A 6,374-nucleotide genomic window follows, 5' to 3' on the forward strand; every position below is an offset into this window, starting at 1 on the left:
AGACTAACCCTGAATGGGCACATAATTGTATTGAGTTGTTACAGCAAATATTAAAATAATAGAAAAAGAAAAATGGGTGTTTTTGGGGAATTAGGTCAAGTACAGATTGAAACCTGCATATTAAGTGAAGTCAAAAAGGGAATGAGATAACAGGAATTCTTGTCTCGAAAGGGTAAGATGAAGGGAAGGAGTTAACACTAAGAATGAAAGAGGAGAGAGTCTTTCTTCTTCCACCTGGGGTATAGGACCTTGAAATAGGAATCTGAATTTTAAGATACAAGAACATCATTCATTTCTTCAACAAAATTGGGATTAAAAAAAAAAACAACTTAGTACTAAATGATAACTGTTGGACAGTGATAAAGGTAAGCGGGGGGACGTTGTTGTTGATGGAGGTGAAAATATTGCTGAAATTATATGGAATTCCTAACATATTCCAGGTGCTTCTGGGCAGTATATGGGAATTTAAGGGAAAAGAGAAATTTTTCCAATTTACCTTCTGGGAAAACTCCAAGGGTTAATTCTATGAATTTTCTGTTAATGAAATGTCATAAGCTGACATTTAAATTTTGGGAGACAGCACCAGTTGGGAAAACAAGAAAGCCCATCCTTCCTTTTAGTATTCTGGTGCAATACTTGCTGGAGCAAGCTGTTTGCCAGGTAACTTGTATGATCCATAGAAAGCAACTGGCGCTAGAAGGATCAGTCTGCGTTCCTTGTTTTAAGTATCTACCAGGATCACTTCTATTCAAAATCAAAAGTTGTGTCTGTGTAGCTTAATATTCTTTAATTTCTACTGATTACTGTCAGCAATATCGACTACGTCTAGGTCTGTCTCATCAAAGAATAAATAATAAATAATTCAGGAATAAACTTTGGCTTTTATTAACCTTCATTTAGTACCTCTGTTTCTAGGCTGAACTAGATAGTTGAGTTTTCTTTAGGAATTGGCAGCCCCATTTTCTTATTAGAAAATGATAGGTGCATGGTTTTGTAATAAACATTTCTGAAATTTCAGATTGAGTGGGAGAAGGCTCTAGAAGGTACTGCGCGTTAGGAATGGGGGATGAGGTAGGAAGGAGAGAGAATGAACAGGATTAACTCTAGGTAATTTTTGACATTTTTCGAACTGACCTGTTAACCTCCTTCCCTCCCCTTGTTTGACGTGGGGAAGGGGTTGATGTTGTAGAGTTGAGATTTCACAGATACGTGGGGAAAGGAGAGGGGGCTAGTGGCATGATTACACTTTACACAGTGTGGTGGAATGCTGTTCTTTCATTTTACTGTTAAGCCTTTTAGCTTTCAGAGTTGAGACCAGGCAAAGTCAGGTGATGGCAGGGACTGCGGCTTTCAGTGCTGTTGTCCTAGTGCTGGAGTTGACATGTTGTTACTCAAAAGGGATTGCAGTTCACTACTGGAAGATTTTAAGCTGACTAGGAACTAGGGGTTTATAGAACAGACAAGGCAGTGGGAGCCTGGCTGGTGAGGAGGTACAGAAAGAAATCATTCTGAGGAAAGTAAGTTATTGTGTTCACTGCAAAAAACAACTGAAAGCACAAGTGCGTGTTGGGTTTTAAGGGGACCTTGCCTCTGAAGTGGAACAGAGCCTTGCAGCCACACTTCTTACCAAAAATAGTTTCTTGACTTTTTCTTTAACAATTGTCACTAGAAGAAGTAAGGAAAGGCAGATCGCCAAGAGGTAGTTCATCACATTTGGAGAGTAATAACATTGAAGTGTGTTTAGTAATAACATTCTTGAGTTTAGACTGCTGTGCAGCTGACAGACTTCTTATTTTTCATATATTGTACCATCTACCTTTGTTGTAGCGTTGATTCCTAGGAGTTTAGGGTAGATTTAAACTTTGTTGGAGAAGTACAGTTTTCTTTTTAAATTTTATTTATTTATTTATTTTTGGCTGTGTTGGGTCTTCTTTTTTTTGTGCGAGGGCTTTCTGTAGTTGCGGCAAGCGGGGGCCACTCTTCATCGCGGTGCGCGGGCCTCTCACTATCGCGGCCTCTCTTGTTGCGGAGCACAGGCTCCAGGCGCGCAGGCTCAGTAATTGTGGCTCACGGGCCCAGTTGCTCCGCGGCATGTGGGATCTTCCCAGACCAGGGCTCGAATGTTCCCTGCATTGGCAGGCAGATTCTCAACCACTGCGCCACCAGGGAAGCCCCAGTTTTCTTTTTCTTAAAGTTGACATTGACAAGCAGTGAGACTGATTTTTTTTTTTCAGAAATATCTATATGTGATGTTCATTGATATATTTAGTCAGTCAATATTTACTGAATATCAACCCTTTATTTAAGCACTGGTAATTCAAAGATGAATGAATCAGACACATTCTCTGTCTTGAAGTAGCTCACAGTTTATGAGCATGACATTATGTGGGTACTTGCAAATATTCATTTGAATTTTTCTAATAGGTTCATTTACCTTTGTTTAATATATAATTTAGTGTTTAGCAGGAAAATGCTTCTAATGTACTATATATGTGTCATTTAGCCTTTAGCAGCTTTATGAACACACTTATTTACTTCATAGTATCTGAAATATACAATTATTTCTTGCCCCCTTACATGTCACTTTAAGCTGAAAGTCTAGGTTTGACATGTTTTTGTTTATTCTAAAAATGCTTGGAACCTACTACCAACATCTTCCAGAGTCCCTGCGCCTTTAAAGGACTCTTTAATGAGCAAGAGAATGGCCACCCTGCTAAGACATCAGTGGTGATTTTTGATTAGAAGTTGATACTTAAATCTCTGCATCTGGTTCTTTTGTTTAAATGAGACTGTTTGGTTCAGCAGAGCAAAACAAAAATTGAAATGTTTTATATAATCTCAGTACCTGTAATTGTCCATAAACAATCAATTCTAGTTTTATGAACTCCCAAATCTTTGGTACACCAAAGATTGTACTAATAACTGTTGTAATTGGTCTTTGTGGCTGTGTGTTTAAATGTTGGAAATGGGACTTTAATATGAACATGCAGTAAACCTTAACCACAGAGGCACACACAGGTTCCAATATAATATAGAGCAGGAAAGAGACACATGTAAACAGACATATTCCTCATCTTAATATGTGGAGCCATACTTCCATAGAATTGCATTCAATGTTTATAAAGAGAGAGCTGGCAATGAAAAACTGCTGTTCCTATGGTTTTACTGTGTATTTTGATCTCTAGGTTATTTACTTTTTCTAAATGTGTAGGAATGGTATTAAAAGATGCTGGTATCAGTTAATTATTTAATTGAATAATAAAAAGTTGTATAATGGGGGGGGGATGTCACATGCCTTCATTTACCTTAGGAGAAGAAGATTATTGTTGAGAAAAAATGATTTTAAAATAATAAATAGTTTTGGATAAGAGATTCTTTGTTAAACATAAAAGCCATGGATAGTTTAAAGCTTAAGTATGATGTGGCATTGTAATTTCTGTTGCATTGGGATACTTTATTCATAAGAATGTCTTCAATAAAATATTTCGTCACTAAATGTCTCTGTACAACACAAGGAGTACAATTTTCTCAGAAGTTTTCTAATGAAAACTTATAATTTAGAAATATTAAACAAATACATTCAACATGATGAATGATGATACCCATTTAATATAAAGAATGCCATAAAGCATCAAATAAAATATTAATTTTCGTTCTTAATCTATTTTCTCTTTCAAAATATTATGTATTTATTAATAACAGTTTATAGAAATGAGAAATAATAGATGTGTCTGTACAAGTTTAAGTTCGTTTGAACTTTAAGTTTTAAAATCAAAATTGTTGATTTCTTTTATGTTAAACTTCTGAGAAGTAGTGAAAAGATTGTTGACCAGAGTAAGGAGATAAATATTTTATAAGGTGGGGAGGTTCAATGTATACCAAATACTATAGAACTATACTTTTGAAGAAGCCTTAATTGAATTCTTCAGCAGTGATAAAAATCTCAGTTCCTCTTTAAGTTCTAAGTAATGAAGTTCATTTATTCAGTCAGTAAATGCTTATCGAGTTCCAGGCACTGTTCTATGGGCAGTAGTTAGAGCACTGAATAAAACAAAAATTCCTGCCTTAATGGTGTTTACATTCCAGTTGGATTAGACAAATAATACATGAAACAAATAAGTACAATATATAGTATTAGATTTGGAAATTGCTAGTGAAGAATATGAAAGTCCGGTTGTACTTTTAAATATGATAGGGGTGGCCTTGTAAGAAGGAGACATCTAAGCAGAGGCCTGAAGGGTATGAAGGCGTGAGCCGCATGGATATCTGGGGTAAGGCCGCTTTGGTTAGAGGGAACAGAGAGCACAAAGTCTATGAGACGGGAAGATGCCGGGCTCTTGGAGGCTTAACTAGGAGGCCAGTATGCTGGAGTGCACCAGAGGGACAGTAAGATGAGGCATTTGAGGTAATACAGTTATTACAAATATCTTAAGATACGCTTAATTTTTCTTTAATTGTGCTTTTTGAAATAATGTCAGTCTGATAGCTTACGTACTTGCCACTATAGAGACTTATAAAAATACTGTGGAATAGATTTAAATAATTTTAGATAACATTATACTCAAAATTTTGTTCTTTTATCCATCAGTCTCTCATTTTCTCTGGTTAGCTAGCTAGATAATATTCTGTGATTCTGTTTTCAACAAGGACATAAACTGTTTTAGGTAGTTCACATATGTATCTGTATATAGGATGGTTAAAAATAACTATGGAAGAAGAATTAATATCCCTCAATATTAGACTCTCTGTGAGAGTGAGAGGCTATGAAATATAGGGAAAAAGATCCTTGGTTACCTGTTCAGACCCTGATTTTGTATTCAGATAGATTTGGTTTATATTCCAGCCCAACTCTGGACCAGTTTAGGAAAATTACATAATCTCTCTGACGCTCAATTGTTTTATCTTCACAACAGGTGAATAAAATTACCTACTTTCCTAATGTAAGCCTTAGAAATAATGTATGTAAAGGGTCTACACAGTTCCTTTCCTGCTGGAGGCACTTAATAAATAGTAGGTATTGTCTTGATATGAATAAGAGATAAGGATGGTAGGGATTATTGAGGCCTACAGTTAATCTAGAAATTTTACAGAAGTTAATTGTTTCAGTTGTCCAACCTTTTTCTTGGTCTCTAGCAATGGGCAAATGGAGATAATTGAGTTTTCCCACTTTCTGCATTTACTGTTGAAGATGCTAAGGGGACATAGATTAACCTGTGGAAGAGATGATACAGAATTAGATGTAAAACTTTGTTGTTGTCCTGGGGATTCCTGTTCTCAATATTTGAATGATATAGGCAGAGGGGTTTATTATAGTCTTTGTCATAGTAACATCTGCACAGAAATGCCTTCCTCTCTACTCCCAGAGTACTTTATATATGCTTTTGCTACCATTTACATGTGCGTGTTTTACCATTATATGATAAATTGTATTGAGGATTTTTTGTTTCTGCCATAATTAGATTAAATATTCTTTAAGGAAGGAACAATGTCTTCATCTATAGTCTTAGTGTGAAGCCAAGTGGTGGTAAATTGGTACCACTAGTGTTAGCTCCAGGAGGGCAGGAATTTTAAATTTCTTTCATTCACTAATGTATGTTAAGCATTAGAACAGTACTTGGCACATAGTAAGTACTCAGTAAATATTTGTTGAATGAATGAGTCTTGTCTACCAAAGATAAACCTTTAATATTTAAGAATGTTAAGTCTTCTGGTATTAGATTGGGTCAGATTTGACAAAGTCTAGAACTGATGCTTAAATTAGTAGATAAGCTCTACAGAATTTACAGTAGCTAACACGTTTGCTTTGGAGTATCTCCTGGTTTGGAGAGCAGGAACTTACCCAATTTGGATCTTTAGCTGAATAAAAAGTGAAATAGTCAAAAGTCAGTTAGCAGTAAATAAAAATAGAAATAAAAGATCTAGTATTTTACAAATTCAATAACCAATCCATGATTAAGTCATACTTAACCATTTTGTGTTAGTAGTCACTAGTAAGGCAAATCCTCCTGTGGGAAGGTATAGTGCTGAGAAATTTGTGAATTGTAAGCTATTAAGTTGAAGTAGTAAGTGAAGGAAATCAGGAAATGTATTTGGAGTGTAATGAAACTTAATTTATAGTATTACTCTTAAATATTTAAGATTGGTAAATAGTTTAATCATACTTTTTGTTTTACGGTTTTTTAATTAGTTAGAAAATAGATTTTATAGTTAAGCTTTATTTGAGCACGTATGTTTTCCTACTGAGAATAAAAAAATTTAAAAGATTGATAATATTTAATGCTATGTTTATATAGGAATTTGTTAGGTACAGTGTATTTATAGAGAGGGAAACATGAGCAATTGACCAAGAATGATTAACTGAAATAAGTTATACT

At 35.1% G+C, this 6,374-nt stretch overlaps 2 protein-coding genes across 3 annotated transcripts in view; one reads left to right on the plus strand and one right to left on the minus strand.

Moving 5' to 3' along the window:
- The window catches only part of LOC309615137 (uncharacterized protein), a 343,686-nt gene that overhangs the window by 241,727 nt on the left and 95,585 nt on the right, over positions 1-6,374 (minus strand). The window lies entirely within an intron of this gene.
- The window catches only part of STK3 (serine/threonine kinase 3), a 315,343-nt gene that overhangs the window by 131,297 nt on the left and 177,672 nt on the right, over positions 1-6,374 (plus strand). The window lies entirely within an intron of this gene.

Source organism: Balaenoptera borealis, assembly GCF_965194805.1.
Source record: "Balaenoptera borealis genome assembly, chromosome: 17".
In the NCBI taxonomy this organism is placed as follows: domain Eukaryota; kingdom Metazoa; phylum Chordata; class Mammalia; order Artiodactyla; family Balaenopteridae; genus Balaenoptera; species Balaenoptera borealis.